The 13787-nt window shown below is 38.8% G+C and overlaps 1 long non-coding RNA gene across 2 annotated transcripts in view; it reads right to left on the bottom strand.

Moving 5' to 3' along the window:
• Positions 1–5180: 5180 nt before the first annotated feature.
• Positions 5181–13787, bottom strand: part of LOC120364665 (uncharacterized) — a 35048-nt gene continuing 26441 nt past the window's right edge. For both annotated transcript variants that reach the window (XR_012518173.1, XR_012518172.1), the window contains one exon: positions 5181–6298. This is a non-coding gene — a long non-coding RNA (uncharacterized LOC120364665). The remainder of the gene's footprint in view (positions 6299–13787) is intronic.

Raw genomic sequence — 13787 nt, forward strand, 5'->3', positions numbered from 1 at the left:
TCATAGTCTCCTAAGAGAAGTAACCAGGAGTTACTCACCACCCATCTCACCCCTCTAGTACATGTATGTATGTATGTCCGCTCCTTTCCACATATGAAGTGTACTTACCCACTTCCCAAGATGATCCAGATTTTCTTGTCAATGTGTATTGCTCTTCAGCACATCCGAATGAGGCTCCCTATGGTGCAGAGACTTAACTCCATACCCCCTGCTCCATCCACATACCCAATATACTATAGTGGAGTATGGACATAATCCAATAAATTTTATTCATAAAAAGAAGAAATGGGAAATGTAGCAGCCACAATCCTATAGCAATGACCAAATTCTGTTGTGCAGGAATTTACAGGATGTCCGGCTCTGGCAGGGGAGTACAATTTTTGGTTAGCTCATACTGCAAGTCCTGATTACTTCTCTTTGGAGTTGGAATGTCCTTAACCATTGTCCTTCATGGCCGCAGACTTTGTCCTGCAGGGTGTTCTCTTGTGTCTGTCTATAGTGGCCATTTATTTTTAAGTCTAGTTATATTGATCTAGTATTTATGTGCAGGAAATTTCACTCTTTTGATGTACAGGTCAATGAATTCTGACACAGACATACTGTTGAGTAATTACTACTACAGTCAAAAAATAGTACTTTTTATAAAATAAAACTACAGTCCTGTCAACATGCTTACAAAACTTCAGTGGTTATCTTTCCCTAACTTCTATATTTGTTTATTTTTGTTTTACATATGAATTGCTCGTCAGAATCAAAAAAGTCTACATATTTTGTTGTGTGAGTCTCCAAAGTCACAATTTAATGTGTATATTCCCCCTTTTATTTTTTCTAATATTTGCTTGTTGAAGAAAGTCATATTTTCTCTATGAAGTGTTCTACATTCTTCACTTTACCATTTATTCATGTGATGTCTATTTGATGTGTAGCTGTAGACCCAGCATTTCTTGTAAACTGGTAGTTAAAGCTAGAGGTTTAATAATATTCAGTTTTTACTTTTTCCCAAGAAAACTTCCTGGGGGATGCCAAGGGATTTCCATCCTCTTACTTGCATTAACTGTGGGCCAGTATCTGATTCGTATTTGCATGAGCATTATGAAATTTATTATAAATACTACTGGCTTCCCAGGACTGAGTGTTAAATATAGAATCTTCGGAGAATGCACCACTTCAAAAACTAAACCAAAGTAGTGTTCCATCTTCTTTTATTGAGAAATTTTAAAATCAATTCCAACACAGTTTTTGATGACAGAGTTTAGTAATTTCTGACAATGATCTCTACATACAATTTGTCTTTTCCACCCAATCTTATAACAAGTCTTGCAATGGAAGAGGCTGCCACTAAGGTCTCTGACATGCCCTGGAGATATTTTCCCCATTGTCTTGGCAATTTGGCTCCCTGTTACTTATGAACATTTCTGTAGCCAGTTTGAGTTTCTTCCCTGAAAATGGGTGTTTCTTTTCTACCGTAGGGTCAGGCTGCACATTTTCCAGACTTTTACATTCTTCCCTTTAAACACAAGTTACAATTTCAGATCATCTCTCTCAAGTTCTGATGTAGTTTGATTGTATCCTCACCCAAATCTCATCTTGAACTGTAGCTCCCATAATCGCCATATGTCCTGGGAGAGACCAAGTGGGAAGTAATTGAATCATGGGGGGCAGGGTTTTCCCATGCTGTTCTTAGGATTGTGAATAAGTCTCACGAGATCTGATACTTTTATAAAGGGAAGTTCCCCTGCACATGCTCCCTCTTGCCTGCTGCCATGTAAGCTGTGCCTTTGCATCTCCTTCATTTTCTACCATGATTATGAGGCCTCCCCTACTATATGGAACTCTGAGTCCATTAAAACCTTTTTCTTTATAAATTACCCATTCTTTGGTATTTCTTCATAGCAGTATGAAAATTGACTAATGCATTAAATTGGCATCATAGAGTGGGGTGCTGCTATAAACATACCCAAAAACATGGAAGCAACTTTGGAACTGGGTAACAGGCAGAGGTTAGAAAAGGTTAGAGGGCTCAGAAAAAGATAGGAAATTGTGGGAAAGTTTGGAACTTCATAGAGACTTGTTGAATGGCTTTTCCCAAAATGCCAATAGTGAAATGGACAGTGAATTTCAGGCTAAAGTGGTCTCAGATGGAGATGGCCCTGCCCTAGAGATCTGTGGAACTTTGAACTTGAAACAGATGATTTAGGGTATCTGGTGGAAGAAATTTCTTAGCAGCAAAGCATTCAAGATGTGGCTTGGGTACTCTTAAAAGCATTCAGTTTTAGTCATTCACAGAGATACGGTTTGGAATTGGAACTTAGGTTCAAAAGGGAAGCAGAGAATAAAAGTTCAGAAAATTTACAGGCTGGTGGTCTGATAAAAAAAATAGCTGAGCATGGTGGTGCGTGCCTGTAATCCCAGCTACTCAGGAGGCTGAGGCAGGAGAATTGCCTGAACCCAGGAGGCGGAGGTTGCGGTGAGCCGAGATCGCGCCATTGCACTCCAGCCTGGGTAACAAGAGTGAAACTCTGTCTCAAAAAAAAAAAAAAAAGAAAAAGAAAAAGAAAATAAAACCTCATTTTCAGAAGATAAATTCAAGCCAGCCAAAGGAATTTGCATAAGTAATAAGGAGGCAAATGTTAATCAACAAGACAATGGGGAAAATGTATCCAGAGCATGTCAGAAGTCTTCATGGCACAGCCTCCCATCACAGGCCCAGAGGCCTAGAAGGAAAAAATGGTTTCATGGCCTGAATCCCAGGCCTTCCCACTTTGTGCAGTCTTGGGGCTTGGTGCCCTGTGTCCCAGCTGTGGCTAAAAGGGGTCAAGTTATAGCTCAGACTGTAGATTCAGATGGTGCAAGCTCCAAACCTTGGTGGCTTACACATGCTATTGGGCTTGCAGGTGCACAGAAGTGAAGAATTGAGGTTTGGAGACCTCCACCTAGATTTCACAGGATGTATGGAATTCCTCGATGTCCAGAGAGATGTTTGCTGCAGGGATGGAGCCCTCATGGAGAACCTCTGCTAGGGCAGTACAGAAGGGAAATGCAGGGTGGCAGCCCCCATAGAAAGTCCCCCCTGAGACACTGCCTAGTGTAACAGTGAGAAGAGAGCCACCATCTTCCAGATGCTAGAATGGTAAATCTATCAACAGCTTACACCATGCTCCTAGAAAAGTGGCAGACACTCCATGCCAGTCTGTGAAAGCAGCCAGGAGGAGCACTGTACCCCACAAACCCACAGGGGCACAGCTGCCCAAGATCATGGGAACCCACATCTGGCATCAGTGTGACCTGGATGTTAGACATGGAGTCAAAGCTCATTTTGGAGCTTTAACTTTTAACTACCCCTCTGGATTTTGGACTTGCATGGGGCCTGTAGCCTCTTCATTTTGGCCAATTTATCCCATTTGGAATGGGTGTCCCCATGCAAATCTCATCTTGAATTGTAGCTCCCATAATCCCCATGTGTCCTGGGAGGGACCCAGTGGGAGGTCATTGAATCATGGGGCAGGATTTTCCTGTGCTATTCTCATGACAGTGAATAAGTTGCATGAGATCTGATGGTTTCATAAAGGGCAGTTCCCCTGCACACACTCTGTTGCTTGCCACCATGTAAGGCATGCTTTGCTCCTCCTTCGCCTTCCACCATGATTGTGAGGCCTCCATAGCCATGTGGAACTATGAGTACATTAAACCTCTTTTTTTTTATAAGTTACCCAGTCTCAGATACTTCTTCATAACAGTATGAAAATGAACTAATACAAGTTCAAAGTTCTACAGATCTCTAGGTCAGGGGTAAAATGTCTCCAGTCTCTTTGCTAAAGTATAACAAGAGTGAACTTTGCTCCAGTGTCAAATAAGTTCCTCATCTCCATCTGAGAACCCCTCAGCCTGTACTTCATTGTTCTTATCATTCTCAGCATCTTGGTCAAAACCATTCAGCAAGTCTCTAGGAAGTTCCACACTTTCCCACATCTTCCTGTCTTCTTCTGAGCCCTACAAACTGTTCCAAACTCTTCCTGTTACCCAGTCTCAAAGTTGCTTCCACATTTTCAAGTATCTTTCTAGCAGTGTCCCAAACTCGTGGTACCAATTTTCTGTATTAGTCTGTTTTCACACTGCTACAAAGAAATACCCAAACTGAGTAATTTATAAAGGAAAGAGGTTTAGTTTACTCACAGTTCCAAATGGCTAGGAGGCCTCAGGAAACTTATAATCATGAAATTAGGGGAAGTAAATATGTCCTTAGTCAGGGTGGCAGGAGAGAAAAGAGTGTATAGGAATAGCCCCTTATAAACCCATCAGATCTTATGAGAACTCACTGTCACGAGAACAGCATGGGGGATCCAATCACCTTCCCCATGATCCACTCACCTCCGATCAAGTTCCTTCCTTGACACTTGGAGATTATGGGGATTAAAATTCAAGATGAAATTTGCATGGGGACCCAGACCCAACCCATATCAGTTTGACTTTTATGGGGAATCTGACAATTTGGAAGAGATGGCTGAGTAGCTGACCAGACATTTGAGTTAGAATCATGAAACTGAGGGAGGAAAAATTTAGAGTTTAAAGCCCGTCAAGTGGTAGAGAACATAGTAAACACCACAGAATTTTGGATAGGTAAAAAGTTGTTGTACTCAAAGAATAAAAATGTTCCAGAAATATCCCAGTCTTCACAAGTCAATTTGAAATCATCTCAATCCCGATTAAGCTAATGCAATCTAGGATTACAAGTGACCCCACACACAGCTGCCTCCAAAAATTAATGGTAAAGTCTCTTTCAAAGAAAGTTTTATCATCCTGGGCTTCTAATTTTTCCTAGAAGACAAAATTTGCTACTGCAAAATAAATGTAAATCTTGGACTTTTATAGAAAGTTAAGGAACTTTTGCTGGCAAAATTAATCAGGAAAGATAGTAGAACTGTAGATTTAATGAGAAATATGTGACAGTATTTTATCCAATACTAAAATGGGAGATACATATTTTAACTATAAGTATGTACCTATAAGCCCATTCAAGGGCTCACAGTGCTCATTGAAGTGATGAGCCTTCTTTCTTCATTACTACCTGAAGAGGATTGGATCCTACTCTCTGCACAGACTCATTCTTTCCTTACCTGAGCATGTATATTGACATTTCCTGTTTTAGATTTTATTGAAACTGAAAGAAAGAACTGTACAACTAAAGGTGAAGTATAACTTTAATGAAAATTACATCTTCAGACATTTTCATAAAGCCATGGATGCTCTTATTAAATGCTGGAACCCAGTCCTCCTCCTGCTACAACCACACATATTGATGTTTTCAAATTACCTGATCCTACTATTGCAAATAAATCTCCACTGAGTTATGCATGGAAGTATTTAATAGGGTAAATCAGTTGCAAAAACCTATTTTTAAATAGCATGAAAATAAAGCAAGCCCTTCTTGGCCCCAATTCTGAAAGCCCTGTCATATCACTGCTTAAGCTTACCTGCTGTATTCCCTCTGCCTCCATCCCTCTGAACTGAAGATGGGTCCCATAAGATGGACCAGCCCCACAATGGTTCCAAGTGGTTATAGTAAGATTCGTTTGCCACCTAAATTTTAGGTAAAATTTGTCACTGGACTTTTCAGGACCTGAGCACATAGACCCGAGAATTTTGCAAAAACAAACACATCTGAATTTGGAATCTATATCTTAAATGTTATCACCTCTGTGACAGTAGCCCTGAAACCCTCTCTGTGCTACCACTGAAGCCTATTTGCTTCTGTATTATGGTTATAATTCTTTTTTAAACTTCTATTCCTCTACTAGATTGTGACTTAATGAATGATGAGGACAATGTTACATTCATCTTAGGAATCCCAATGCTTGACACTATACCTGGCATGCACTAAAAATTTTCTCCATAAAGACTGAATAAAATTTATAAAAGGATACTTTAGGTTTACAGGTCATAGACGTAAATTAATGGAAGGTAACAACTATCCCATAGAGGACATTAGAGATACTGGTTTTCCAACAGCTACATGGAGTGGGACCATACAAACCAGCTAAAGGTAAGGCCCTGCAGGTGCAGCTTCTCCAGCACTTTCTTTCTGTCTTTGCTGCATGATTCTCATGAGCTGCATCCAACCTTGTAAAGTCAGCCAAGAAGGGAAAATCAGAGGCTGGTTCATTCCTTGCTGGTGTGATGATATGAGGAGTCATCATTTTTGGACATATCTCATTGGTTTCTGTAGTTTTTGTTGTTGTTGTTTTGTTTTCTTTTTATTCTGGTCAATCCAATCATTTGGTTCAACTGCTTCTGCAATGGCCTGCCAAAGGAAACGGGGCTGAGTATATGAATTAATTCCCAGGCTTCAGGGAGTAGAAAATGCCTGCAATTGGTTTGGGCGTTGCAGTGTGGTTTTGCTCTTGCTGACTATAAAAAGTTTAGGGAGAAAAATGAAAGTTAAGGAATTAAACTCCTTACTATATAATATATTGGTTTACAAGAAAAAAAATGTTTCTCACACACACACACACACACACACACACACACACACACGCAGAGTAAATAAATATATTTAAGGACCTGAACTGCTGTTTTCTTTACAGGGCCAGAAATACTTGGCAGCTAACTTAATAAAACAGAGGATCTTGAAAAGTCATTCGGGCTCTTGCAGAGTCAAGAAGGTCTTGGGTAGTCATTAGGACGGTGAGGCTTGGAGGAAAGAGGGGTGAGTTTCTGCATCCCGCGGTAGGAAGAAGACGGAGTCCACAGCAGATTGTGTGCCCCAACTAGTCCCTGTGGCCCGGGTGCTTGAACCTCAGGCTACAGCTAGGACAGGCACGTGGTTATTTCCTTTTCTGGAAGTAGGGAGGCTAGCAGCCTCTGGAGGTTTGGTAAAGCGGACATCCCCTTAATATCTAAACAGAGGCTCCTTATGAGGGTGTTACCCTCCTAGAGGTTCTTTGCCTTCTGGGTCTTGGACTGAGCTGGAGTCTATGATCTGATTCTTAAGAATCCCAATCTCACAACACTTTTGACCTGAAGTGGAAATGAACATCACCTTTTCCTGCTAGTGGTCGAGTAATTTGGTAATATTTATTCAAACCTTAAAAATCATGTACAACCATCTAGACAGTATATATCAAAACAGAGTTACATGGTAGTTGTAAGAGAAGTAACAAAGGCAAAGTCACCCTATCATTTCTGGAGCGTTTATGCCACGTGCAACTCCACGACCATCCCATAGGCTACCTCATTTAGCCTCATGCCCTCTATGAGACAGTATTAGCAGGGGCATGTTCTTTACATGCAATGACAGAACCAGTACAGAGGCAAACAGAAAGATGTAATGGCTTTCAGGGTCGCGCTCAGCACAGTGTTCTGTCTACATTTTACCACCCAAAGCCCAACATTGATGGGATAGGGAGAAACTGCAAATGCACCTGGCAACAGGTGTGTATACAAGGAAGGGGGAAGATCTGAGAACAATTTTCTACACTTGGTGACTAGTTCTTCCAATTCTCCAAGTATTTCAAACTAGATTACAAAGCAAACATGTATATTTAATGTAGAATGTGTGTGCATTTTAATATATTGAATAGGCTATGAGATGTGACCTTGAAAAGCACTAGGCTTAGATACAACATTGCATTAAACTGCTGTGGATCCACAAATGTGAGAATCATATTCATTCACTTCTGTTCCCCAATATCCAGCATAATACCTGGTACAAAGTAGGAATTAACATGTCTTTTAAATAAATGAAACTATTTTGGAAATGGTATTATTTGTGTACCTTTTCCATCCTCCCCATTTCAGGGCAGAACTCTTAACATTTTACCCTTCATAGAATCTGGGACCGGATCTTGTAAATTGTCACCACAAATTTATACCTTGAATAGATGATTGGATAGATATAAAAAGAGTAAAGCAGGAAGAAGTAAGGCACTATGCCTTTTTGCATTTAGATACAAGAGGCAGCCATCATTCAATAGAATGAGTTTGGCTTCTAGTTTCAAATGGGATTACAAATTCTGATGAGGATGTTTCTGCACAATTATTTACTAAAGCTTTTTGTGAAATGGCTAAGATAATCTCCCCTTCCCCACAAGGTTATTAAGAGTATTAAATGAAACAGACACATGTAAATGCCAAAATCAGGGAGGAACTCAAAGCAGTACAGCAGCAGATGTCATTTCCCTTCTACACTCTCCTGGTCCTTCCTTGGGCAGACATAAAGTGTTAGCCAGGCCAATGAAAGCAGCGAAGCAGCCAAGTTGGACTTTGCCAAGGGATCCCACGCCATCACTACTTCTTTTAAAAGTTACTACATCCAGCCAAACTAAGCTTCATAAGTGAAGGAAAAATAAAATCCTTTACAAACAAGCAATTACTCAGAGATTTCATCACCACCAGGCCTGCTTTACAAGAGCTCCTGAAAGAAGCACTAAACATAGAAAGAACAACCTCTACCAGCCACTCCAAAAACATACCAAATGGCAAAGAGCATTGACACAATAAAGAAACTGCATCAACTAACAGGCAAAACAGCCAGCTAGCATCAAAATGGCAGGATCAAATTTACACATAACGATTTTAACCCTAAATGTAAATGGGCTAAATGCCCCAATCAAAAGACACAGACTGGCAAATTGGATAAAAGGCCAAAACCTATTGGTGTGCTGTATCCAGGAAACCCATCTCACATGCAAGGATACACAAAGGCTCAAAATAAAGGGATGGAGGAAGATTTACCAAACAAATGGAGTGCAAAAAAAAAAGCAGGAGTTGCAATTCTAGTCTCTGATAAAATAGACTTTAAACCAATAACTATCAAAAGAGACAAAGAAGGACATTACATAATGGTAAAAGGATCACTGCAACAAGAAGAGCTAATGATCCTAAATATATACACACCCAATACAGGAGCACCCAGATACATAAGGCAAGTTCTTAATGACTTACAAAGAGACTTAGACTCCCACACAATAATAGTGGGAGACTTTAACACCCCACTGTCAATATTAGACATATCAACGAGACAGAAAATTAACAAGGACATCCAGGACTTGAACTCAGACCTGGACCACGCAAACCTAATAGACATTTACAGAACTCTCCACCCTAAATCCACAGAATATACATTCTTCTCAGCACCACATCACACCTACTCTAAAACTGACCACATAATTGGAAGTAAGTCACTCCTCAGCAAATGCAAAATAATGGAAATCACAACAAACAGTCTCTCAGACCACAGTGCAATCAAGTTAGAATTCAGAATTCAGAAACTAACTCAGAACCACACAGCTTCATGGAAGCTGAACAACAGGCTCTTGAATGTTGACTTGATAAACAATGAAATGAAGGCAGAAATAAAGATATTCTTCGAAATCAATGAGAACAAAGACACAACATATTAGAATCTCTGGGACACATTTAAAGCAGTGTCTAGAGGAAAATATATAGCAATAAATGCCCAAATGAGAAGCAAGGAAAGATCTAAAATCAACACCCTATCATCACAACTGAAAGAGATAGAGGAGCAAGGTCAAAAAACTCAAAGCCTAGCAGAAGACAAGAAATAACTAAGATCAGAGCAGAACTGAAGGAGATAGAGACACAAAAAAACCTTCAAAAAATCAAGAAATCCAAGAGCTGGTTTTTCAAAAAGATCAACAAAATAGACCACTAGCCAGATTAATTTTAAAAAGGAGAATAATCAAATAGATGCAATAAAAAAATGATAAAGGGGCTATCACCACAGATTCCACAGAAATACAAACCATTATCAGAGATTATTACAAACAACTCTCTACACATAAAGTAGTAAACCTGGAAGAAATGGATAAATTCCTGGACACTTGCATGCTCCCAAGCCTAAGCCAGGAAGAAGTTGCAACCCTGAATAGACCAATAACAAGGTCTGAAGTTGGGGCAGCAATTAATAGCTTTCCAATCAAAAAAAGCCCAGGTCCAGATGGGTTCACAGCTGAATTCTACCAGACATACAAAGAGGATCTGGTACCATTCTTTCTGAAACTATTCCAAACCATCTAAAAAGAGGGAATCCCTGACCACATAATTGGAAGTAAATCACTCCTCAGCAAATGCAAACGAATGGAAATCACAACAGTCTCTCAGACCACAGTGCAATCAAGTTAGAATTCAGAATTCAGAAACTAACTCAGAACCACACAGCTTCATGGAAGCTGAACAATAGGCTCTTGAATGTTGACTGGAAAAACAATGAAATGAAGGCAGAAATAAAGATGTTCTTCGAAATCAATGAGAACAAAGACAAAACAGACAGACCACTAGCAAGATTAACTAATCCTTCCAAAATCATTTTATGAGACCAACGTCATCCTGATACCAAAATCCAGCAGAGATTCAACAAGAAAAGAAAACTTCAGGCCGATATCAGTGATGAACATAGATGCAAAAATCTTCAATAAAATACTGGCAAACTGATTGATTGCAACAGCACATCAAAAAACTTATCCACCATGATCAAGTAGGCTTCATCTGGGGATGCAAGGCTGGTTCAACATACTCAAGTCTATAAAGATAATGCACCACATAAACAGAACCAAAGACAAAAACCACATGATTATCTCAATAGATGTAGAGAAGGCCTTTGACAAAATTCAACAGCCCTTTATGCTAAAAACACTCAACAAACTAGGTATTGATGGAACGTATCTCAAAATAATGAAAGCTTATTTATAACAAACCCACAGCCAATATCCTACTGAATGGGCAAAAACTGGAAGCATTCTTTTGAAATCTGGCAAGGGATAAGGATGATCTCTCTGATCACTCCTATTCAATATAGTATTGGAAGTTCTAGCCACAGCAATCAGGCAAGAAAAAGAAATAAAGAATATTTGATTAGGAAAGGAGGAAGTCAAATTGTCTCTATTTGCAGATGATGTGATTGCATATTTAGAAGACCCCATCGTCTCAGCCCAAAATCTTAAACTGATAAGCAACTTCAGCAAAGTCTCAGGATACAAAATCAATGCACAAAAATCACAAGCATTTCTATACACCAATAGCAGACTTAAAGAGAGCTAAATCAAGAATGAACTGCCATTCACAATTGCTACAAAGAGAATAAAATACCTAGGAATACAACTAACAAGGGATGTAAAGGACCTCTTCTAGGAGAACTACAAACCACTGCTCAACGAAATAAGAGAGGACGCAAACAGATGGAGAAATATCCCATGCTCATAGTTAGGAAGCATCAGTATTGTGAAAATGGCCATAGTGCCCAAAGCGATTTAAAGATTCAACACTATCCCCATCAGGCTACCAATGACCTTCACTGAACTGGAAAAAAACACCTTAAACTTCATATGGAACCCAAGGAGAGCCTGCATAGCCAAGTCAATTCTAAGCAAAAAGAACAAAGCTGAAGGCATCACACTACCTGACTTCAAACTATACTACAAGGCTACAATAATCAAAACAGCATGATATTGATACAAAAACAGAGATATAGACCAATGGAACAGAACAGAGGCCTCAGAGGCAACGCAACACATCTACAATCATCTGATCTTTGACAAACCTCATGAAAACAAGCAATGGAGAAGGGATTCCCTGTTTAATAAATGGTGTTGGGAAAACTGGCTATGGGCAGAAAGGAGAAACTGGACCACTTCCTGACACCTTACACTGAAATTAACTCCTGATGGATTAAATACTAAAACAAAAAACCTAACACCATAAAAACCCTAGAAGAAAATCTAGGCAAAACCATTCGGGACATAGGCATAGGCAAGGACTTCATGACTAAAACACCAAAAGGATTGACAACAAAAACCAAAATAGACAAATGGGACCTAATGAAACTCCACAGCTTCTGCACAGCAAAAGAAACAGTCATTAGAGTGAATTAGCAACCAACAGAATGGGAAAAAATTTTTGCATTCTACCCCTCTGATTTAGGGCTAATATCCAGAATTTACAAGAACTAAAACAGATTTACAAGAAAAAACAAACAAGCCCATTCAAAAGTGGACAAAGGATATGAACAGACACTTTACAAAAGAAGACATATATGAGGCCAACAAACATATGAAAAAATGCTCATCATCACTGGTCATTAGAGAAATGCAAATCAAAACTACATTGAGATACCATCTCACGCCAGCTAGAATGGTGTTCATTGAAAAATCTGGAGACAACAGATACCGGAGAGGATGTGGAGAAATAGGAACACTTTTACAGTGTTGGTGGGAGTGTAAATTAGTTCAACTATTGTGGAAGACAGTGTGGCAATTCCTTAAGGACCTAGAAATAGAAATTCCATTTGACCCAGCAATCCCATTACTGGGTATATATCAAAGGATTATAAATCATTCTATTATAAAGACACATGCACATGAATGTTCATTGCGGCACTGTTTACAATAGCAAAGACTTGGAACCAACACAAATGCCCATCGATGATAGACTGCACAGGGAAAATGTGGCACATAGACACCATGGAATACTATGCAGCCATAAAAAACAATGAGTTCATGTCCTTTGTAAGGACATGGATGAACCTGGAAACCATCATTCTCAGCAAACTGACACAAGAATGGAAAATCAAACACATGTTCTCACTCATAGGTGGTTGTTGAACAATGAGAATACATGGACACAGGGAGGGAGCATCACACACCAGGGTCTGTAGGGGGTTACATAGGGGAGGGACAGTGGGGGCTGGGGAGTTGGGGAGGGATAACATAGGGAGAAATGCCAGATATAGGTGATGGGAAGGAAGGCAGCAAACCACACTGCCATGTGTGAACCTATGAAACAATCTCACATGTTCTTCACATGTACCCCAAAACCTAAAATGCAATTAAAAAAAAGTTACCACAAAAGTAATCATTAGAAAGTTTTATATATAATAACAATGGCACTTTTAACTTGATCTCACATCTTGATTTAGCAAACAGGTATTGATTTTCAGTGGCTTTCAATGATTAAGAATAAGTTATAGCAACAACAAAAAAAGGAAATTTGTGTAGAATGTGATGAACCTGGAATTTTTGGTTATATATGTATAGGTATACATATATTATACACACACATAGAGAGAAAAAGAGGAAGAGAGAGAGAGAGATAGCAGTAATGGCTTTTAAAATAAACTCAAATGATAACAGAAAACAAAATATCTTCATGTATATCATAATCTTTTTTCTACAACAAAGCCTTGTTTTTAAAATGTACACAAGGTTATAAACTTTTATGTATTTTATATAGTTTCTTAAAGATACATTATCAAATTAATATTTTCTAGCTGGAGTGTCATATTCAAGGGTGATAGCAAACACTCCAAGCACACCAACTGTTACAAAATAATTATGTCTATGTGTATTATTGTTTTAATAATAAAATTAATCATAAATGATATGAATTATTGATTAAATTTAATGTTTATATACTATAAATCTATGAAAAGCCACAACAGCATTATTTTTACACACTTTTAAAGAAGTCAAATAAGAAGTGTAACCTTTGAGTATAACAGAATTCATTTCTGCAGCAGAATTACAAATACAGGAATTATAAATACAAATGATACTCCATTAAGTCCATTCTACTTTTAACTGTACAACTATTCACAGCCACAGGCAGGAATAAAAACGTGTATATAGGTGTGGAAGAAAATTAATCTATGCTGTTACCTTTATATTTGACCTTGCATGTAAAATAATTTCAAGAAGGGGTTTTCCCAAATAACCACTAACAAACAAGCAAGCGGAAATACACGAAAGAAAAAAAAAAAACTACTTACTGACAGTGAC

This window comes from Saimiri boliviensis, chromosome 6 (genome assembly GCF_048565385.1).
Source record: "Saimiri boliviensis isolate mSaiBol1 chromosome 6, mSaiBol1.pri, whole genome shotgun sequence".
Taxonomy (NCBI): Eukaryota; Metazoa; Chordata; class Mammalia; order Primates; family Cebidae; genus Saimiri; species Saimiri boliviensis.